The sequence below is a fragment of the Bombina bombina genome, chromosome 7, assembly GCF_027579735.1.
Source record: "Bombina bombina isolate aBomBom1 chromosome 7, aBomBom1.pri, whole genome shotgun sequence".
NCBI classification, from domain to species: Eukaryota; Metazoa; Chordata; class Amphibia; order Anura; family Bombinatoridae; genus Bombina; species Bombina bombina.
The window spans coordinates 383,792,688-383,818,361 of record NC_069505.1 but is presented as its reverse complement, the minus strand read 5'-3'; positions in this window follow the sequence as shown (position 1 = coordinate 383,818,361).

Genomic DNA, 25,674 nt, shown 5'->3' with positions numbered 1-25,674 from the left:
TGCCAACAGCGTATGCTGTCGGCATTTAGCGATGTTGGGGCGGACATGATTCGCTACAGCTGATCATGTCCACACGACATTTGATAAATCTACCCCTAAGTGACTTAATTACACCAATAGTTACTGTGAATAATGTCAGTAAAATCTTAAAAGTACAAAAGTACAAATAGCAAATGGAACACATAGAGCAACGCGTTTCAGCCCCTTAAAGGCCTTTTTTAAGCTCTTGTTTATAATGTATGAATCACTCCTATTTAAACCTCTTGTCAACCAATCAGATTGGGTATAATTTTTAAAGAGATATTGCATTCAACATTCACAGTGCTTATTATACTATATTTAACCGTTTTATAGGTCAACATACAGTATTTACATATAATTCAACTTAAATATAATAATTAAAATGCAAATGTTAAAAGGAAAGTGAATTGAAAAAAAATGAAAATAATAATAAATTGAAAAAATAAAAACATTAATATAAGGTTACATACTTCAATACATATATAAATGTGGTAGATACAACATAACAAATGTATTAGATTTTCTACAAATATCTAATGGAGGTGGAGGACATTTTCCCTAAGATATATATATATATATTCCTATTATAGTTTAGATAACAAAATAACAAGAGTATTGCATTGAACAATGATACTTTTTTATCTGACTAACTATACATTTATAATTAGACAAGCTTTCGGAAGAGTTCCTTCCTTTCTCAAGTCTGAAGCAATACTGACCAATTCAATGGAATTTACAGATTATATCTTAAAACACATAATGGCTAAAAAAGACAGAAAGTGTTACAGAAGTCTGAGTGCAAGGAGAGGAGGGGGTGTCGTAAAAATCATGAGGGGGCTTAGGTGACAGAGGCAGAGAGTGTCCAGTGTAGGAGAACAGACAGGGGAAATATATAGCTTTATATAGAACATATACTGACATAAAGTTATATATCAACATGGAATCAATATGAATAGAGATGTGAAATTATGTATATAGGGGGTGGCACAACATAGTTAAAAAAGAAGAAAGGAAAGAAGAAGAAAGAATAAAAAAGGGGAATAATAATAATGGCAAAATTGTGGACATAGGCTTATAGTATTATAGTATAGAAATACATATATTAATAACTAAAAATATATATATTGATAACTAAATATATATGTGCATATCCAAACAATACATATCTACAAATTGTAGATATATAGATATATATAGATATATATAGATATAGATATATATATATAGATATAGATATATATATATATATATATATATATATATATACATACATACATACACCCAGAAAATACATATACATACATATATTGTCCGATAGAGTCAAAATGAAAAAAATAATACAAAAAATAATATAACATAAGAGTTATTTTGAGGGAAAAGCAAATGTACACTGTTATACAGGCTGTACACTCACTACTTTACATTATAGCACAAAATGATAAAAGAAAACAATACACTATAAATGGATTATATACATGCCAGACCAATTATGTAATCTATTTACTTAAATGCCCATGTGGGCTTTGTTATATTGGCGAGACCACCCAGGCTGCCAGGGATAGGTTCAGCCAACATAAGGCCTCTATTAAATCTAAAGATTTGTCATTACCAGTTTCTGCACATTTCACACAAATGGGACATACAGTTAGCCAACTCTGCTTTCAAATTATAGACCATATTCCCATACATAGAAGAGGGGGCAATAGGGAATTAAAGTTAAAACAAAAAGAAGTATGGTGGATTAAACGTTTGAATACTTTACACCCTTATGGTCTGAATAGGGACTATGATTTGTATTTGTTTTTATAAGATATTCTTTTGTTTTAAAATGTTATGTGTTTTGGGGCCACCAGGGGGCACTTAAGTAAAGCAAATTGCAATACCTGGACAGGTATGAGTTAAACCAATTAGTTCACAGCACTAAACCCTGATTGGCTCTGATACCCTTTTTAAATGTTTGTTCAGTTGTATTTTAACTATGCATGAATAAGGACCATGTAGGTCCGAAACGTCGCCTTTTTATGGTTGTTGTACCTCAATAAAAGAATTTTTCACCTCTAAGAAGTAAGACTGTGCTGTGGTGCTGTTACACTTTGCATATATGGACTGTATCTCTTGGAGTGTGGCTGATACTCCACAGTAACGAGCACACAAGCTGGAAGCCAGTATTGAAACTTATGGTGCTGGGCTCTAACTATCTATTGTTTATATATATATATATATATATATATATATATATATATATATATATATATATATATATATATATATATATAAGAAAATATAAAGTTATGTTGTAAAAAAACCTCTGCAATATACTTTCATTATATATTTTGTTCCCCTTTCCTGTAATTCCATTCTGAAATTGTGAGCTTTTCAGTTCCTGTTAGAAATGGAAGTGCAGAACTTTAAAAAATACATCTACATGTTATTCTCAGACTAATCTCTTCTTTGAATGCATCATTCTATCTAGCATTTATTCAGTGTTTAATGTCCCTTTAAAGGCTTCAAAAGTCTAAAGTTGCACTATTCAATAATGTTAACTTGTAGCAGCAGTTTTACTTGAAGACATTTTCCATAGCGGATAAAAGGATTTTTAATAACTAACAAATTCTGAACGACCCCTTAACAAATAAAGGACAAAACAATTTTTTTTTATATATATAAAAATAATTTGTCAAAATTATTCTTTTTTTTGTCTGTCACAAGTTACCTTGATACCACATGATCTTTTCATGACAGGTATGTTCAAATACAGTTTAACTGATATTTAAATAAAATTATAGCTATGTTAAAATAAAAAAAAGTTCAAACAACGTTGACATTTTTGGTATCTTCAGATAAAGTTCAAAAGCTTTAGGTATGTTCAAATAAAGTTCAAACTACATTTAAATAACATTGTTAAAGTTCAAATGGAATTGAAATGGCAATTTAGCTATTTTCAAATAAAATGTAAACAACTTTCAAATAAAGTTATACCTGTGTTTAAATAAAGTTATACCTTTGTTCAAATAAAGTTATATACCTGTGTTCAAATAAAGTTATACATGTGTTCAAATAAAGTTATACATGTGTTTAAATAAAGTTATATACCTGTGTTCAAATAAAGTTATACATGTGTTCAAATAAAGTTATACCTTTGTTCAAATAAAGTTATACCTTTGTTCAAATAAAGTTATATACCTGTGTTCAAATAAAGTTATATACCTGTGTTCAAATAAAGTTATACATGTGTTCAAATAAAGTTATACATGTGTTCAAATAAAGTTATACCTTTGTTCAAATAAAGTTATTTACCTGTGTTCAAATAAAGTTATACATGTGTTTAAATAAAGTTATATACCTGTGTTCAAATAAAGTTATACATGTGTTCAAATAAAGTTATACCTTTGTTCAAATAAAGTTATATACCTGTGTTCAAATAAAGTTATACATGTGTTCAAGTAAAGTTATATACCTGTGTTCAAATAAAGTTATATACCTGTGTTCAAATAAAGTTATATACCTGTGTTCAAATAAAGTTATACCTGTGTTCAAATTAAGTTATATACCTGTGTTCAAATAAAGTTATACCTGTGTTCAAATTAAGTTATATACCTGTGTTCAAATAAAGTTATACATGTGTTCAAATAAAGTTATATACCTGTGTTCAAATAAAGTTATATACATGTGTTCAAATAAAGTTATATACCTGTGTTCAAATAAAGTTATACCTGTGTTCAAATTAAGTTATATACCTGTGTTCAAATTAAGTTATATACCTGTGTTCAAATAAAGTTATACCTGTGTTCAAATTAAGTTCAATCAATGTGCATTAAACTCAACTTATTTTGCTGTTTCTAAAACTATTAACAACAAATAACTGTCATTTACTTTCTAAACCAGGATCATACTTTTCACTTAGAGTGACAGTGATTGCATTTTAGAAAAACTGAAATAAATTAATCCAAACAATAGAAGCTGAGGCAAACGTGCCTTTTTTAATGGTCGGGATAAGGGACCGCCACCTTGGGGTGATTCTCTCACACCACCCTAAGACCACTATAAGCACTAATTTTGATCCTCTTATTATCCACTCCAAATGCGTATTGACCTTTTGTTGTTCTATGAAATTTCATGAATAGGACATATTGCAAAGGTGAAAATGTTGGTTCTACTAAAAGTCACTTACCTGTTTCGCCATCTCCCCCTAATGATTCCAATGTCTCTTCTGGACCACTCTCTGACTCTTTTTCTATGGTTCTACATAAACCTAATAACTATGGGAGGAATGGGACTCACCAACATGAAGCTCTATTGAGCTGCTACTTTTTTGACTCACGCTTAAACAAGCTTCTCTCCTTTTGTGACTTCCCCCATCTTATACCTATTACACATTTTTCTAATGTTATTATCCAGAGCTGTATTCTGGGGTGAAGGGCGTCTGACTCAGACACACACTGTACAAACTGAAGTGCCAAGTCTGTCTCACACTGTGCATAGTGGTTTAGTGCACACTCAGAAATCCTCTCAAATGCTAATGCTTTACTCCTTGTAATAACATTTCCCACACTCAATAGCACTCTGCTGTAGCGCCCTCTTTTTTCTTCATAATAATAGTTGTGCTTGCCTCTTGGGGCCCAGTAGGCCCCTGAGAGGAGTCACCCCTTTCACCCCCTGATGGCGGCCCTGTGGGGATTGGTATTTTTAGATGTTACCTTTGGAGATTATGCACTCAAATCAGGAGACTAGCAGACATTCATAGGTATAATTGTCTCTGAAAAAGAAGAGGTGCATTCGTTTTAGTCCATTATGAACGAATTCCCAGAGGAATTTCTTCAAGGGGACAGGGGAGAAAAGACCTATTATTATTTCTCTTTGTTTCCCCTCTTCAATGTGGTCCATCTTCTTTGTTTTTTCTCTTTCATTAGATAAAGACTATGGTGGGAGTTTCCTTACAGGTGTTGTATGAAGAGAGTCTTCCCATATCTACATTCTGTCTAATTGTTTCATTCTTGTTACCCCTCTCCTTTTCTTTTTTATAATATAACCTCAAGTGCACATTTTATTTGTTTAAAAAAAATTAAAATTTTAATTTTTGCTGTTTTAACTTTGGGTGGCTTGAAATTTAAATATTTAGGAAATGCCAGTTTATCTTTATATACATTTACTGATTCACACTCTATAAGTCCTATACTGGCAACAAGCAGACATTTATATATAGACTTATAATTGTGTATACCTAACCTAATCTGTTGATGACAATAACTTGTCTCAACCCTAGGGGGCACCAGATAACCTTATAGTGACATTAGTGAAAAAAATCCACTTATTATATGTAAAATACTGTCACCAATAAAACAAAAGTTATCTGTTAATACATTTAAATGCAGTAAATGTGAATAATAACAGTCCCAGCTAGCTTGTGTCTTATCTGTAAACCGGGACAGTCTGTATGGGTCATCCAAAAGTTCAATCCAAGTGGTTGTCTTTCCTGTGGAAAGTACTCCTCTGAAAAAACGGCTGCTCCTTGTGGGTATCCAAAACTTCAAACTTTAGGCAATATCTGTGAATATAATCACAAAACAAAGGTGCCTCCTTGTGTAACACTGATATGACACAATAATCATATACACATAAGAACTTGTACTCACAAGTGTGTTAGCACCCAATTGTGCTTAGTGTGACAGACTGGGAACTCTCAGTGTCTTAGCTCACTGGTCCCAGGTGCCGGTGTTATTCTCCCAAACACTTCTGATGTTATGTAACATGCTCCAGCTCTCAGTATATAATAAAAAACACTGGTTTAATAAAACATGAATAAAAATATTGGGAATATCATCCACCCAAATCATATAAAAACAGATAACTACGCGTTTCTCAGCTCCCCTGGCTGTTTCCTCAGGCTTCTGTTTACTCACTGAGAGTAATGGCTTTTAAACACATAACCACCAATCAGAGACACACTATGTGTGTAGACCCCTTGACCAGGTGTGCTTGACCTTATTATCATTGTTAATCCATGTGATTGAATCACTAAAATCTATAGCCCCTGATGCCCCTGATTCCGCGTGAGCCTTCAGGCTCACCGGAGACAGCAGTTATAAAGCAGAGGTCTTAAGACTACTGCTCCATAACTGGTCCGCTGCCTCTGAGGCTGTGGTGTGCAATCCGTCCAATCCTATATGTTTGGGTTGATTGACACCCCCTGCTAGGCGGCATTGCACAAGCAGTTCACCAGAACTGCTTGTGCAATGATAAATGCTGCCAGTATGCTACAGCGTATCATGTCGGAAAGACAATGATAAATCAGCCCCTATGTGTGCACACCCCTTGACCAGGTGCACTTGACCTTATTTTCATTGTTAATCCATGTGATTGAATCACTAAAATTTATGTATGCACAGCTTCCAATTCTAAAACTACAAGAATACTCTCAAAAACGATGTATCTAACACATATAATATCCATAAACAACTCAATTACATCTCAACGTTAGTGGACAAAATACAAATCGGTATTTCTTTGATGCATATATCATGGAGCCTCCCATATGTAAATTATCAACACTTCCTTTTGCTTACCTTCATAATATTAGAGGAAAAAAGAGGCAGGGACTGCTACCTGTTGATCTTAATCCAACCATGTAATCGTGTATGTTTTGTTTGGGTCGTTTACTTCTGCATTAGTATGCAGCAACGTCATGTGACATTCCTTAATGGGCATTCCCTCAAGCGGCCAATCTGCCCACTCCATAAACTAGACCTTATAGATGATTGGATCGTTCTAATAATAATAAACACACATTTTATTAAGCTCATATGTGAATTTTGAATGTTAGGTGCATATAATTTCCTATGACTATCTTTTTACAATTGTGTTCATCTATTCTATCCATTCCTAGACATTAGGATCATTGAAACTCAACCACAGTAAGAAGTGTTCAGTTGTGGACAATAGCTGGAATAAAATAAAAATAATTAATACCTAGTGTATTTATATAACGTTACTAACATATAATATAAAAATGTGACTGTGATAGAAATAACTTAATATTGTTGTTGTGGGCTCTAGAATAGTCCATACTAATAATACCATGGATTTGATGTGCATGGATCTCCTGTAAAAGGAGTTATAAATTAATATTTTCATTTTTAAACTTAAAGTGATAGTTAACTAGTATGTGCAAGTGAAGAATATAAAATCGAGATGACTTGCTGGTGCATAAAATAACTTCCTAAACATCTCTGGGTCTGGTATGATGTGTCCATGTGTTGTGTATGTGTGAGCTAATCTAATCAAAGGATGGTGAGATTGATCTAGATAAGGGATAAATATGCTTTATCATATGATTAAACCTAAATATGTTATCAGGAACAGGGGGGATAATGGAATATATGTTATTATCTGATTTATTAATTTATTGGAATGATTCAAAATTCTCAGTATAGCCAAAAGTGTATATATAAATAAAGGCATATATATATATATATATATATATATATATATATATATATACCTCACATACCAGTGTGTGCATATGTGTATTACCAGGATCTAGAAACCATGACTACTTGTACATATAATGTGTCATATTCGTAAATCTCTTAAAAGAGGATTCATAGACATATAGGTAGGTTAAGCCCATGGGTGGACAAGGGGCTAATAGACCATATAAAAGGGGACAAATGTACTAATATAGAAGGAGGACTATTTCAATCTAGTGGGGGTGTGGGCTTATATTTTCACGTGGATGTGTGGGCTCCATGATAGATACATACAAAGATTACATCCAAATGCAATCCGCAATAAAAACAGTCAGAAAGCGGCCATGTCTATATTTTTGTTAAACCCACTGGAAAAGGGGTGTTAAATTGATATATCCAATAGGTTTCTCTCTGTCTGAGTCTGGTAAGCCTACTGGAACCTTGTTTGATTGGGATTTTTTCAGGTGGGGTTACACGAAAACTACATTCTGAGCCATAACGGCACCGTACGTGGTGTCTAGATACACTATGTTACAGGCTCCCTCTGATTATATTCCTATAGTGTTCCCCCCACCTATTCCTAACTTTCCGTAGCGTGCGGCCCAAATATTAGACCCCACATTTGCATGTCAAAAGATAAATGACATAATTAGAGCTACAATCTAACCTCTCTTTTAGTTGATAGGTATGTCCCAAGGTGTTGGAAGTAACACTAGTCAAGCCATGTGTGATGTACTTACACGTTACATCTTTTGATGAAACAAAGAGAGAAGGTGCCACCATAGTGCAGGGTCAAAGATATCAATTACTTTCCCCACTCCAAAAGCCCGTACTTACAGGACTCCAAAGCACTAATAAAGTGCTATATGCATAGTCTGGGTTCTCACAGTCACCCAGCTGATTGCTCCAAGGTGTATTTGTACAGCTCCTCCGATTCCTCTGGAACAACTTTCCTCTGTATCCAACCAGGTTGGGAGTATAGAGCTAGGTATGGCCGCAAACTCCTCTGTATGTCAGTATAATATATCTGACAAACACATGTGCGTTGTATGTAAAGATATTAATAATACCACAATTACCTCTGTAAGTCAGTGTATTCTGACAAACACAAATGCGGTAAAAATATGATAAAAATAGATATAAAAAGTCTGTGGCAAGTCTGATATTGCTAAAATATATAAGAATTTATTAAAATCAAAGTAGTCGCAACGTTTCCCGATATCAAACTGTTTTATCAAGTGTCTTACAAAGTTTTAAAACCAAGGTATAAATACGCTTGTTGAGTCTGCGCCGTCATTCAACCTCCAATTGGGCAGGCCAGGGGAGTGACCATACGTCATCGATTTCATTCATAAAAAGTTTACTATGCCGCTTTTTGCTTATAATGATTGGTCCAATTTTCGACCAATGTTAATTCTGATAACGACCTTACCTCTGATAGTGTGTGTATTTGTTCATTGGCTATAGTGTTCGAATTTGGCTGAAAAGGTGTTGAATCAAAGCATAGACGCAATGGAAAAAATCCCTTACATTCTAAAAAATTTCAACATTGATTACAATACAATGTGCGTGACCATACACATACAGGGTGTTATGTTAAAACCGATATACCTATTAATATTTCACAATACAGAAACGGAAATTGAATAAAATATCTCAAAATATGTTGATTGATGGCATAGATGCAACAGAGAAAATCCCTAACATCCTAAGAATATCGACATTAAATACAATACAAAGTACATACAGAGTGATACACATCTGCAATGTTAAAACCGATATTTCTATTAGTATTTTACAGAGTAGTAAACAATATCAAGGGTGATTCACATGTAACCACTAGCCATCTAAAACACGCCTCTTGGTTATTATATATATAGATGTAATTAAATCTAACCCCAGATGTATAGTATTCAACAAATGTCCAGTTGTGTAGATGCGTGTGTGGTCTACATCTTCGATATTTCTACATGGGTCAAATGAGTATTAACCATATTTATAGTCTAAACATCTCCTAGACATACTTTTATCCCCATGTCGACTATGTAGGGGATCACCTATGTTACTAATATACTGAATCTCCTAAAATCACCTCTTATGTTGTATACTACTAAGATGACTATGTTAGATGCTGTACTAAGTCCCATTATAAGACTCTAAATATATTAGTACATTTGCTATCCTAATAGTGTGAAACCATGCTATTTACATGGGTGTCCAGGATATATTGATATATATCAGTGGTGAGTATATTAACCTAACTATACTAAAAAATGTATTTTATATTGGTATGTAATATATTTACGGGCAAACTTGGGTCTAATCTTTCAGAAAGGTCTCATTGGGATCTATATTTATATACATATTGTATTAGAATTAGTACCAAAGTCTACAGAATATCTAAGGATCTATATTGTATACATATTAAATTGGAATTAGCGACAAAAAAGCAGGATCTGATAGGGTATAATACCCTGATGTTTAGAAGGACGTGGATGATCAATGTTCTAATTGTCCAAAAATACCTTATCAATATTTCTATTATATATATGTAATTTTGGATTAAATCTCCAAGGTTAGCAGGGTCTAATCGGATATAATGCCCTGTGTCAGAAATGGGGGCATAGATCATCTAGATTTTAGTTGTTAAAAGCTGCCATATCAATATTTTCATTGAGTCCATAGGGGTTCAATGTCTTTAATTTTCATATCCAATATGTTTCACGTTGTCTCAAGTATAAGAGTCTATTTCTACCCCATTTGGATTTCACTATTTCCAATGGATACATTTTGAAAATATCAAGATCTCCTGGATGGCATTTATTGCCATGTCTTGGTATACTGTGATTTTTGGTTTTATTTTTGAGATTCCTCATATGTTCACCCCACCTCTTTTTTAAGGGTCTAGAGGTCCTCCCAATATATTGGAGACCACACTTGCACTCCATTAAATATACGACGAAAGAGGAATCACAGGTAAAATGTGTGTCAAATTCATAAATCTCTCCCGTCGAGTAGTGAAGTGACCACTACTTTTTTCCTCCTGGTGCCCCCATGGCCTCCGATATCCTCTTTGTACCCCTGAATGTGCATATCCCGGTGCTAGCCTGGGCTCATAATAGCAAACTCTCAGTACATCCTGGTTCGACTAGGACTTTCAAGCATCTTTCCCAACACGTTTGGTGGCTTACTATGAAGTTCGACGCTCAGGATTATGTGAAAGCCTGCACAATTTGTGCTGCCAACAAGACTCCTCGATCTTTGCTTCCTGGCTTGCTCCAACCATTGTTCTTTCCCAAACAACCATGGAAATACATAACAATGGACTTCATTGTGGACCTTCCTTCTTCCGACCACCATACAGTTATCTGGGTTGTGGTGGACCGCTATTCCAGACTGGCTCACTTTGTACCCCTAACCAAACTGCCTTCTGCGCAACAATTATCGTCCCTTTTCCTCTTGCATGTGGTACGACTTCATGGCGTTGCTAGGGGCGCGGCATCTCCTTCCCTGCTCGTTGCCAGGGGCAGTGTCGGCTCATATGCGTGCGGCGCTTACGTCATCGCTGTACGCTCCTGATGCCGGTCAGACCTCAGTGGCACAAATCCTGCGCCTATTTAAACTTTCCACAAACGATCTGTCACTGCCCAAGTATAGGTGTTACTTTGTGTGCTCCTGGGTATGACAGATCGTTCTTTCTAAGTGCCTAAATACCATTACTGAACCTGCCTGCCTGACTACTCTCCTGCCTTAACCCCTAAACTGCTGGATTGATTACTGTTGCTGAACCTGCCTGTGTCTGACTACTCTTCCTGCCTTAAGCCTTAACTGCTGGATTGATTACTATTGCTGAACCTGCCTGTCTGAATACTCTACCTGCCTTAACCCTCAATCTGCTGAACTGCTTTACTGTTGCCAAACCCTGCCTGCCTGACCATTCTAGTGGTTTATTCTTGGACTGCTTCACTGTTGCCAAGCCCTGTCTGCCTGACCATTCTAGTGGTTTATTCTTGGATTGCTTTGCTGTTGCAAAACCCTGCCTGCCTGACCATTCTGGTGATTCATCCTTGGACTGCTCTGCTGTTGCCGCTGGGGACTGTCCTGCCTGTGGTGAGTGCCGCCTTCCTCATCTCACTAATTTTCTCTGCTCTTGGATATTCCCTATCATTCCGGCTAGACGCCGGGATAACAAGACTACTGGCCGAGTTTGGTCTGATAGAGGAGTATCCCACGAGCGTTACAGTGGCCAATTGCTGTTTTTTAGTGATTGCCCTTCTGAAAGTAACTTTGGGCTTATCATCCAATGTTTGTCTCAAAATGGGGTCTTTCTTGAGTAAATACTTATTTTTTTTAGCCCTATAGTTGGAGTTATAATTTGTAATAACAGATGTTTTGTTTGTATTTTTATTACATTAAGGTTCTTGGCTGAGACTCTAGTTGTCGACAAATTAAGTATAGTTTAAGTTGTCTGGCTTTCAGATAGCTTTCTTCTATGAGACTGTGGGGATAACTTTTTTCCTTAAATCTATTCTTTAAAATGTCAGATTGTGCATCATACATTTGTAAGGAAATGGCAAACTCTAAAGCTGTATCATAAGCATCATCAATGTACCTTCCATAGATGACCCTGCTGGAAAAAATCCCACCCAAACAGGGTTCCAATAGGCTTTCCAGACTCAGATAGAAGAAAAATAATTGGTTACATACATTTAACACCCTTTTTCCATCGGGTTTAACGAACATATAGACATGGCAGCTTTCTGACTGTTTTTATTGCGAATTGCATTTGGATGTAATCTTTATATGGAGCCCACTAGCGCACATCCACATGAAAATATAAGCCCACACCCCCACTAGATTGAAATAGTCCTCCTTCTATATTAGTACATTTGTCCCCTTTTATATGGTCTATTAGCCCCTTGTCCACCCATGGGCTTAACCTACCTATATGTCTATGAATCTGCTTTTAAGAGATTTACGAATATGACACATTATATGTACAAGTAGTCATGGTTTCTAGATCCTGGTAATATACATATGCACACACTGGTATGTGAGGTATATATAGATATAGCAACAACTAGACAAACTAGTTGCAACTGAGAGTACAACAAAGTTATAAAGAGAGAGTAAATCCACTTATGTATATTCACACTTTTCCTCTACTTATATCATAAGGTTTCCCAAAAAATAATAAAATCGTTCCCAATCATTCACACATTACAGTTTATTGATTCAACTAAGGAACTCACACTCATACAGTAGCAGAAGCTGTGAATTAAAACCACTTAAACTCTGTGGTTTGCATAATAGCCTTTAAGTCAAAATATCACTATCAAATATCCTCCATCCAGGTAAATTAAAGTTAACTAAGCCCTTACAATCCGAGGGCTGTTTTACTTTTACATATATAATAAAGGATAAGAGGATATATTGTTATTAACTACTTAGTACATAATTTTCACAAGAGTAAGCAAAGTTAAAAACGGACGATAGGAGAGACAAAGCTGCCCCTATCGGACCCCTGACGCGCGTCAGGGGTCCAATAGGGGCAGCTTTGTCTCTCCTATCGTCCGTTTTTAACTTTGCTTACTCTTGTGAAAATTATGTACTAAGTAGTTAATAACAATATATCCTCTTATCCTTTATTATATATGTAAAAGTAAAACAGCCCCCGGATTGTAAGGGCTTAGTTAACTTTAATTTACCTGGATGGAGGATATTTGATAGTGATATTTTGACTTAAAGGCTATTATGCAAACCACAGAGTTTAAGTGGTTTTAATTCACAGCTTCTGCTACTGTATGAGTGTGAGTTCCTTAGTTGAATCAATAAACTATAATGTGTGAATGTTTGGGAACGATTTTATTATTTTTTGGGAAACCTTATGATATAAGTAGAGGAAAAGTGTGAATATGCATAAGTGGATTTACTCTCTCTTTATAACTTTGTTGTACTCTCAGTTGCAACTAGTTTGTCTAGTTGTTGTTAGGTCTCTCAGTGAGTAATCCACTCCTAGTTTTGCCTTCTTGTAGAATCTATAATTCTAGTATTTGAATAATAAGTGAAATATGTAAATTTGGGTAAAACCTGGCACTATTTTTATAACTCTACTCCCCCCAACCCTTTATCTCTAAATAAATATATAGATATAGATATGTGCATTTATTTATATATATACACTTTTGGCTATACTGAGAATTTAGAATCATTCCAATAAATTAATAAATCAGATAATAACATATATTCCATTATCCCCACTGTTCCTGATAACATATTTAGGTTTAATCATAATATAAAGCATATTTATCCCTTATCTAGATCAATCTTGCCATCCTTTGATTAGATTAGCTCACACATACAAGTGTTTAAAGGGACACTGAACCCAAATTTTTTCTTTTGTGATTCAGATAGAGCATGCAATTTTAAGCAACTTTCTAATTTACTCCTATTATCATTTTTTCTTCGTTCTCTTGTTATCTTTATTTGAAAAAGAAGGCATCTAGGCTTTTTTGGTTCAGGAATATGGACAGCACTTTTTTATTGGTGGATGAATTTATCCACCAATCAGCAAGGTTGTTTACCAAAAATGGGCCGGCATTTAAACTTACATTCTTGCATTTCAAATAAAGATACCAAGAGAATGAAGAAAATTTGTTAATAGGAGTAAATTAGAAAGTTGCTTAAAATTGCATGCTCTATCTGAATCACGATAGAAAAGAATTGGGTTCAGTGTCCCTTTAAGTTTAAAAATGTAAATATTAATTTATAACTCCTTTTACAGGAGATTCATGCACATAAAATCCATGCTATTATTAGTATGGACTATTCTAGAGCACACAACAACAATATTAAGTTATTTCTATCACAGTCACATTTTTATATTATATGTTAGTAACGATATATAAATTCAATAGTTGTTAATTCATTTTATTTTATTCCAGCTTTTGTCCACAATTGAACCCTTGTTACTAAGGTTGAGTTTCAATGATCCTTATGTTTAAGAATGCATTTCAAATGCGTGTTCGATAGAATAGATGAACACAATTGTAAAAAGATAGTCATGGGAAATTATATGCACCTAACATTCAAAATTCATATATGAGCTTAATAAAATGCGTGTTTATTATTATTATAACAATCCAATCGTCTATAAGGTCTAGTTTATGGAGCGGACAGATTGGCCGTTTGAGGGAACTCCCATTAAAGGGACATTATACACTAGATTTTTCTTTGCATAAATGTTTTGTAGATGATCCATTGGTATAGCCCATACAGTTTTTTTTTTTTTTTTTTAAATAAATAGTTTTGCTTATTTTTAAATAACAGCTCCAGCTTGCTCCTGTTTGTGTAAAGGGTCTTTTCATATGCAAAGGAAGGGGGAGGGGGTGTCTGCTATTTCCCACTTGCAGTGGGTGTTCCAGTAACCTTTTAAACTGTGCTAAACTGGAAGCTTCTAAGTTTTAAACGGTTTTATACTATATTTTTATATCAGTATCTGTGTTTATTACAGACATCCCAACTCTCCTGGAAGTTCTGGGAGTCTCCCGGATTGAAATAGTGTTTCCCTGACGCCTGCAAACTAAATATAATATCCAGGAAACTCATGGTTAGTGAGCTTGGCCTGTCTGGGGAGGTGGGGCTTGCTTTTACACACTGGCGCCTATTGGCTGAGCGGCCGTAGGACCACACCCATTCATTCATATGCTGCAGCCTGCCCAGGTATCTGAAAATCCTATTGAACAGGGGTACAGACCCTCTCCCTTGTATGATTGGCTTTAGGGTTTGTCATTCAGTCTTACTAATGAAACTGGTTTTTCAACCTTAAAACAATTTTTCTGGTTTCCCATTGAATGTGCTGTTTATTGTTTTCTGCTGATTGGCTCCATCGGTCTGGTAATACCGGCTTGGTAGTTCTCTGAGTGGCAGCGTGGAAATAAGAGTGTGAGCAACAGAATACCGGCATAATGAATATACAGAATGCATGGGTAACCAGGACCGGTGGTTATGACAGGGAGGGGATAGACAATTATTGTGGTAGTGAAGACAAATTTATTAAAACCCCATTTATGTTATGTACTAGAGCAATATGGGTCAAAGTAAGGCAATCATTCCCATAATGCACCAAACTAATGAAGGAGTGTATGGCTGAGACTCCCGTTAAGCACCAGTGTTATAGAGCAGAGTATGGTTGCCCCTACAGTAATGCTTCAGTGTAATGTAACATAGAAAAGACCTTACAGCATGCTGCTCCAGTTATGCCCCACTGTCATGTAGTTGGGTAAAGCTGCCTTTACAATGATTACACTGTTGTGTGTAGTAGAGTAGAGCTGTCCTCTCACTTTGTAAATTGCCAGTGAGAGGGGGGGGGGGGCCCTCCCTGAAACATGTTTTTGCAGGTTGGGATGTCTGATATTATTCTTTATAGCAGTGTCTATTACATGCAGTTATATGAAAATTTGTGTATACTGTCCCTTTAAAGAGCCAGTCAACCTTCACAACAATCTGTTATATATCATTAGTTTGAGCTAGTTTGAGTTCTACGAATACGAATGCGGAAGTAAACAACCCAAACAAAACTTGCACGATTACATGGCTGGATTACGATCAGCAGGTAGCGGTCCCTGCCTCTTTTTTCCTCTAATATCACTCTAAACGAAGGTAAGCAAAAGGAAGTGTTGATAATTTACATATGGTAGGCTCCATGATATATGCATCAAAGAAATACTGATTTGTATTTTGTCCACTAACGTTGAGATGGAATTGAGTTGTTTATGGATGTCATATGTGTTAGATTCATCGTTTGAGAGTATTCTTGTAGTTTTAGAATTGGAAGCTCTGCATACATAAATGTTAGTGATTCAATCACATGGATTAACAATGATAATAAGGTCAAGCGCACCTGGTCAAGGGGTGTGCACACATAGGGGCCGATTTATCATTGTCTGTCCGACATGATACGCTGTAGCATATCATGTCCGACAGACATCGCTGAGTGCCGACAGCATACGCTGTCTGCATTTATCACTGCACAAGCAGTTCTGGTGCACTGCTTGTGCAATGCTGCCCCCTGCAGATTTGCGGCCGCTAGCAGGGGGTATCAATCAACCCGATCGTATAGGATCAGGCAGATTGCACACCGCAGCCTCAGAGGCAGCGGACCACTTATGGAGCAGTAGTCTTAAGTCTGCTGCTTCATAACTGCTGTCTCCGGCGAGCCTGAAGGCTCATGCGGAAACAGGGGCATCAGGGGCTATTTGGCCCTTGATAAATCGGCCCCATAGTGTGTGTTGGTGGTTATGTGTTTAAAAGCCAGTTCTCTCAGTGAGTAAACAGAAGCCTGAGGAAACAGCCAGGGGAACTGAGAAACGCGTTGTTATCTGTTTTATATGATTTGGGTGGATGATATTCCCAATATTTTTATTCATGTTTTATTAAACCAGTGTTTTTTATTATATACTGAGAGCTGGAGCATTTTACATTACATCAGAAGTGTTTGGGAGAATAACACCGGCACCAGGGACCGGTGAGCTAAGACACTGAGAGTTCCCAGTCTGCCACACTAAGCACAATTGGGTGCTAACACACTTGTGAGTACAAGTCCTTACGTGTATATGATTATTGTGTCATATCAGTGTTACACAAGGAGGCACCCTGGTTTTGTGATTATATTCACAAATATTGCCTTATAATGGTGTATAATGTATTCAGGTCTTTTTAGTAGGGCAACCCAGTGACTCATCACATCCTGATAAGAGAGATCCTCCATTTATACCTGCCTATAGATGGGTTTACTCAAGCTATTAGTTCTTTGTCCTTAACCTTTTCTATATACACTGAGCTACCTTATTATGTTCCAGTTTGATCTATCTACCTATCTATCTTTCTATCTATCTAACTATCTATTTATCTAACTAACAGCTAGATTACAAGTAATGGCGTTATGGCTGCTTGCTAATTTCGTGTACGTTATTTTCATTGGTCACCTTTCATAGTGCTGCTATTACAGGTTTGCAAAAAGCAGGCTTGCACGGGCGATATGGTGGCATTGAGCTCCATGCTTCACCCAAATACGAACGCTGGTTTGACGTGCTCGTGCACGATTTCCACATAGACATTAATGGGGAGAGCCAGCAAAAAAAAGCCTAACACATGCAATCGCAGAAATAAAAGCTCCGTAACGCAGCCCCATTGATGTCTATGGGGAAAGAAAAAGTTAAGTTTAAACCTAACACCCTAACATAAAAACCACGTCTAAACACCCCTAATCTGCCGCCCCCGAAATCGCCGCAACCTGCATAATGTTATTAACCCCTAATCTGCAGCCCTTAACATCGCCGCCACCTAAATAAAACTATTAACCCCTAATCTGCCGCCCTTAACATCGCCGCCACCTACATTACAGTTATTAACCCCTAATCTGCCGCCACCAATGTCGCCTCCACTATGCTAAAGTTATTAACCCCTAAACCTCTGGCCTACAACATCACTAACACTAAATAAATATATTAACCCCTAAACCTAACCGTAAAGTTACTCTAACCGTAAGCATAAACCTAACCCTAACGTAACCCTAACCCTAACACCCCCTTACAAATATAATTAAAATAAATCTAAATAAAACTTACAATTATTACCTAAATAATTAAACTAAATACTTACCTGTGATCTAAAACTAAGATAGCTACAATATAACTAATAGTTACATTGTAGCTAGCTTAGGTTTTCTTTTTATTTCACAGGTAAGTTTGTATTTATTTTAACTAGGTAGACTAGTTAGTAAATAGTTATTTTTTTTTTATTTTTTTCCCCTTTAATTCCTATTGGCTGATAGAATTCTACCAGCCAATCGGAATGAAAGGGACGCCATCTTGGATGACGTCACTTAAAGGGAAACTTAATTTTCCAGCGGCGATCGTAAGAAGAGGATGCTCCGCGCCGGATGTCTTGAAGATGGACCCGCTCTGAGCCAGATAGATGAAGATAGAAGATGTCGTCTGGATGAAGACTTCTGCCGCTTGGATGAAGACTTCTGCCGCTTGGATGAAGACTTCTGCCCGCTTGGATGAAGACTTCTGCCCGCTGGATGAGGATGGATGTCCGGTCTTCGAAAACTGTAATTGGATCATTGGGGGTTAGTGTTAGGTTTTTTAAAGGGTGTATTGGGTAGGTTTTATTTTTAGCTTAGGGTTTGGGCAATGTAAAAGAGCTAAATGCCCTTTAAAGGGCAATGCCCATCCAAATGCCCTTTTCAGGGCAATGGTTAGCTTAGGTTTATTTGGTTTGTTTGGGGGGGTTTGGTTGTGTGGGTGGTGGGTTTTACTGTTGGGGGGTTGTTTGTATTTTTTTTACAGGTAAAAGAGCTGATTTCTTTGGGGCAATGCCCCGCAAAAGGCCCTTTTAAGGGCCATTGGCAGTTTAGTGTAGGTTTTTTTTTGTTGTTTTTTTTTAATAGGGCTATTAGATTAAAGTGAATGTAAATTTTCCAGGTTTGTATTTTATAGTTTGGTAGAGAATCATCCGATTAAGCATACGGCCACAATAAGTTTTTAATAAAATTTATGATTTCGTTTTTATGTTATCTAATAAATATCGATCATTCACTTACCCGCTCCTCCCACTCACTGTTTTCTAATTCTCCTCCATATTACGTAAACAGCGGTCCCACCCGCTGTTTACGTATCGGCACTGCGCGCTCCCGTGTATATTTTCCATTGCGCATGCGCATTGCGCAAATCTTCGTAAACATAGTTGGTCAGAAAGATAAGATAAATAAGACAATCTAACCTATATACGGAGCCCTTTCATATCTACTAATCCAAGCGTTACAATACAGAGGAAATGACAGGACTCCGTATAAAATTCTATTGCGACGCTGTGTTTACTTCTATTGTGCATGCGCGAAATGTGCACGAGCTTACAACAGATTAGCTCTGCACCGCAAACGAACGCATGCGCAATAAGGACGTATTACGTCATGGTAAGGGGGTGGTCCCCCTGTGGTTAGAGCCGTTATTGGCTATTAAGACGTCAATCAAAAACGACAGGAACGGAGCGCGAATGCCGGTAGGAGGATGCTTTTACCGAAAATTAGTAGAAGATAATGAAAATACAGGTAACCATTTGAAATATTAAAATTTGATGAATGAAAGTCAAGTTTTTTCTTGATAACTGTTACACAGATGTTTAGACAGGAGGCTGACTTTACAATCACTTTAAGAGTAATTCGTTTTTATTTTTGATAATTTCGTTTTTTATTTTGTGTATGTTAGTGTTTATTTTTTTTTTGTAATTTAGATAATTCTATTTGATTAATTTAATTTATTTTATTGTAATGTTAGGTTTTAGTGTAAGGCAGGTTAGGTTTTATTTTACAGGTAGCTTTGAATTTATTTTAACTAGGTAACTATTTACTAACTAGTCTACCTAGTTAAAATAAATACAAACTTACCTGTGAAATAAAAATAAAACCTAAGCTAGCTACAATATAACTATTAGTTATATTGTAGCTAGCTTAGGTTTTATTTTATAGGTAAGTATTTCATTTTAAATAGGAATTATTTAGGTAATAATTGTAAGTTTTATTTAGATTGATTTTATTTATTTTAAAGTTAGGGAGTGTTAGGGTTAGACTTAGACTTAGGGTTACGTTAGGGTTAGGTTTAGGGGTTAATATATTTCTGTAGGGATGTGGGAGGCCAGAGGTTTAAGGGTTAATAGTTTAATTTAGTATATTTCATTGTGGGGGGCTTGCGGTTTAGGGGTTAATAGGTTTATTATAGCGGCGGTGTGGGCGGACGGCAGATTAGGGGTTAATAATATTTAAATAGTGTTTGCGATGCAGGAGGGTGGCGGTTTAGGGGTTAATAATTTATTATAGTGGCGATGATGTCGGGGAGCGGCGGAATAGGGGTTAATACATTTTTTAAGTGGTGGCGATGTCCAGAGCGGCAGAGTAGGGTTTAATAATTTTATTTTAGTGTTTGCGATTCGGGAGGGCCTCGGTTTAGGGCTTAATAGGTAGTTTATAGGTGTTAGTGTATTTTGTGACAGTTTAGTTATGAGTTTTATGTTACAGCTTTGTAGCATAAAACTCATAACTACTGATTTTAGATGGCGTTACGGATCTTGTCGTTTTAAGCTGTAACGCTCACTTTTTGGCCTCACCGCAAACTCGTAATAGCAGCGCTATGGAAGTCCCATTGAAAAAGTGCGGTACTGACATTGCGTGACGTTCAAAAAGGTGTGCGGTACACCTATTCTTACTAGACTTGTAATAGCGGCGTTATTGAAAAAGCATCGTTATGAAGCATAACTATGCTTTTTCACTCATAACACAAAACTCGTAATCTAGCTGTAAGAAAATTCATCATAAAAAAATAGTGCTGCAAGTCAAGAAAAAAAAATCTGTCCCATATTGAGTAATAAGCTGTAGCACGTGTAATCTTATTAAGCAGGGATCTCTAATCTTCCTGTCCCAGACAGCTAATCTCTGTATTGTCTTTATTTACTATACCCTGTATAGTGCTGCTTAATCTTTTGGCACATTATAAATAAAGATAATAATATTCCTAGGACCACACAACCAAAAAATTGCTATGTACGCCGACGATGTGTTACTAACCCTATCATCTCCAACATCGTCAATGCCAGAGGTTCTTAAAGAATTTCATAACTTCAGCCTATCTTCCAATTTTCTCATAAACTACACAAAATCTGAAATCTTAAATATCCACCTTACAAAGACTGAACGTGACAATCTGTCACCTAAAACATCAGACAGTAGCCCTCAAATATCTGGGAATCTATCTAAATCCTAATCTTGTGGTATGATAGGATGCAGGCCATCAAAATGAGCATTTTACCCTGAATTATATATCTTTTCTAAGCTCTGCCTGTATCCCTACCATTGACTTACTTGAAACAGTTACAACAATCAAGCAATAATTATATTTGGGGTAACAAAAAACCTAGAATAAATAGTAACACCTTATATAGAGAAACAGAGGCAGGTGGACTGTGAGTTCCTAACCATATTAACATATTATAAAGCAAAAACATTACAGAGGATCTTAGATTGGCAAAGCCTGGGTCTCTGTCAACTCTTAAATTTAAAAAAAATGTTAGTAGGGGCATTATGATGGGTTTCAAGGGATAGTAGACCTCCAACCTGCTAACAACTGACTATACACAAACATGTCTTCTTAGAGTGGAATAGCATACTTCATAACATAAAAGGAATAGCTACTAAGAAATACCCTCTCTTGCCCATACCACGCAATGCAGAACTTAACAGAGGATTAAAACTTAAAACCCAAAACACCACAGAATGGGGCTACACAATCCCTTGGGCTAATCTTTTAGAAAATGGTAAATTAATGGACAGAATAAAATTAAAAGACACAATAGGATATCACTACAATTTGTGGCTAAAATATGCTCAACTGCAACATGTGTTAAACACCTCCCCATTTAAACATGATCTGCTAAGGTCAATAACATCTTTCGAACTGCTATGCATAGGGGATAGGCCAACCTTCAGATCCCTCCCACTAACCAACAGAATCATGTTAAACACCTCCCCATTTAAACATGACCTGCTAAGGCCACTAACATCTTTCGAACTGCTATGCATAGAGGTTAGGCCAACCTTCAGATCCCACCCACTAACCAACAGAATCATAAAAAGCAATATCTATCCAGATAACCCCCTCTACACTCAAAAATGGCAAACCAATCTCAGAACCATAATCCATGATAGAGAATGGCATACAAGTATTTAAATTCACTAAAAGATCGTCAGTGTTACCTCAAGTCCTAGAAATGAACTACAAAGTCCTCCTAGGGTGGTATTTAACACCAGACAGATTAGATAAAATCTATAAAAAACAAAAAAGAAAAGAGAAAACGTGGACGAGTCTAGAGCACTCACAGAGTGTATGGTAATTAGTTAAAATAATGATGGCAGGGGAACCACCAACTGAGGAGACAAATAAAACTTAACATTTAATTATTATAATTAAAAATGTATATTGACCAGTGTGTTAAAACTTAGATTAAAAAAGAATATTGAGTGCCAGCAATCACAAAGTACTAATAGAAATATCGATTAACAGAAAGGCTCCACACAGACCAATACAAACGAACACGCTAGAATGCTGCAAAAAGAACCATTACCTAAAAAAGAGGATTGACCTAACAACGCATTAAACTAATAAATTGCAGCCACAAAAGCAAGTAAGCAGAGGTCTGAGTGGAGACTACAGCTGACTGTAACAGATATAAATCACTTCAAAAGAGCTGACTGTAACAGATATAAATCGCTCCAAAAGAGCTGAATGACTATTCAGCTCTTTTGGAGCGATTTATATCTGTTACAGTCAGCTGTAGTCTCCACTCAGACCTCTGCTTACTTGCTTTTGTGGCTGCAATTTATTAGTTTAATACGTTGTGAGGTCAATCCTACACTAGCGTGTTTGTTTGCATTGGTCTGTGTGGAGCCTTTCTGTTGATCAATATTTCTATTAGCACTTTGTGATTGCTGGCACTCAATATTCTTTTTCAATCTAAGTTTTAACACATACACTGGTCAATATACATTTTTAATTAAAATAATTAAATGTTAAGTTTTATTTGTCTCCTCGGTTGGTGGTTTCCCCTGCCATCATTATTTGTACTAATTACCATACACTCTGTGAGTGCTCTAGACTCGTCTACCTTTACTCTTTTCTTTTTTGCTTAAAGGGACAGTCTAGGCCAAAATAAACTTCCATGATTCAGATAGAGCATGTAATTTTAAACACTTTTCCAATTTACTTTTATCACCAATTTTGCTTTGTTCTCTTGGTATTCTTAGTTGAAAGCTTAATCTAGGAGGTTCATATGCTAATTTCTTAGACCTTGAAGGCCACCTCTTTTCAGAATGCATTTGAACAGTTTTTCACCAATAGAGGCTATTAGTTCACGTATTTCATATAGATAACACTGTGCTTGTGCACGTGAAGTTATCTGGGAGCAGGCAGTGATTGGCTAAACTGCAAGTCTGTCAAAAGAACTGAAATAAAGGGGCAGTTTGCAGAGGCTTAGATACAAGATAATCACAGAGGTTAAAAGTATATTACTATAACTGTGTTGGTTGTGCAAAACTGGGGAATGGGTAATAAAGGGATTATCTATCTTTTAAAACAATAAAAATTCTGGTGTAGACTGTCCCTTTAATACATTTTTGGACACTGAGCACCCCCCACGTTCTTTATAGTTACAGTGATATTTCCAATATTGGACTTTATTATTGGCAAAACATTTTTTAGAGGGGTTTAAATGGACATATCTTTTCCCCAACCTTTTACTCTTTGTACTTAAAATCTATAAATGGCTTCCGGTAGATGCTGGAGAGGCTGTGGATCTCTTTGCACATTTTTCCATATGTGGTGGGAATGCCCAATTATACATTAACTTTGATCTATAGTAATCACATTATCAAACTCTTTATCCAAAACCTTTTGTATTAGCACCTAGAATGGCATTACTCAACAACTTATCTATCATTAAATGTAAAATTAGGATGCAGCTACCTCCGATAGGAATTAACAGCACCAAATCCCTTATAGAGAAACACTGGAAAACACCTATATCACCCAATAAAAAGATGTGTCTAGACAGAACAGAACCCATGAACTTTTGATACTTGAGGAATATGGATTTCTCAAGCATAAACAATTGGCCTTCTTTCTAGAGATCAAATTCTACTGGGTACAAATAACACAGACTTGAGACCACATATATAGAGACATGATTCCCTTAATCGGGACCCCTCCCTCCACACCCACGCTACTATCCTAACATTGATATCTTTCCTCATCTCTGCTTCCCTATATCCTCCCTATACTACCTCTTTAATGCAACCTTGTATTAGAAATCTCTCTTGAAAGAAAAGATGCTAAAGTTATTTGAATTATTTGTTTTACTAAAAAGTTCCTTCTTAGTTTACAGGATAATCATAATAAGAGTCTTATTGACAATCAACATGGTTCTCTCATGGTTCTGGCTGGTATCGGAACATGACCAACTTGACTAAGGACAACCATTTTATATACTTCTATAACAGTAATCATTGTAATGTGGCACATAGACAAGAGGACATTAAAGGGACATGAAACCCAAACGTTTTCTTACACGATTCAGATAGAGAATACAATTTTAAACAACTTTCCAATTTACTTCTATTATTTAGTTTGTTTCATTCTCTTGGTATCATTTGTTGAAGAAGCATGCAATACACTACTGGTTTCTAACTGAACACATGGGTGAGCCAATGACAATCGGTTTATATATGCAGCCACCAATCAGCAGCTAGAACCTAGGTTCTTTGCTGAAAGGTTTATCTAGGTAAACTCAGGAGCCGCAAAGGATAACAAAAGAAGGAAGCAAATGAAATAATAATAAATTGTATGCTCTGTCTGAATCATGAATGTCTAATTATGACTTTACTGTCCCTTTAACACCGGTCTTCATGCAGTTCTGGTTTGTTTTCTTTGTGCTTTCTGTTACGGTTGTACCACTGTATGACATATATATCCTTGTGCCATGTAGACATTGTCTTCCTGTAATACAAAGTTAATAAACAAATATATATATTACTAACTTTACTAACTGTATCAGCATGAACTGTATCAGCATGAACTGTATCAGCATGAACTGTATCAGCATTAACTGTGTCAGCATGTCAATCAAAATTGCCATTCCATGATAAAAAAAATTTTTTCCAAAGATTAATCCGAGTAATCTAATCTTTCTTAACAGGGGAGGGCAAGAAAAAGCAAATGCCCCCTGGCCCACTTTGGCACATATCTAGAGTGTGATCCTGCTGTTACGCAGTACAATAGCCTATAACTCAGAGAGGTATGTGAACAAACAGGACTACTTCCTCTTTCAAATGAGTGGTTTGACCCTCTTGTGGCCAGGTGGTTGAAAATTAAGTTTTCCAACCTGTTAAATTTTAATCTTAAAATGTTTAGTTATGCATAATGAAACAATTTGCAATATATTGTAATTATTTATCCCCCCCCCCATTTCATGTAATTTAGCATTGAAAATTGAATCAGAGCTGCACTATGATTTGTATTTTTCAGTTTGTCCTTTAAAGCCGGCAGTAAAAAACACGAGTGGATTTGCCTTACTTCAAGCA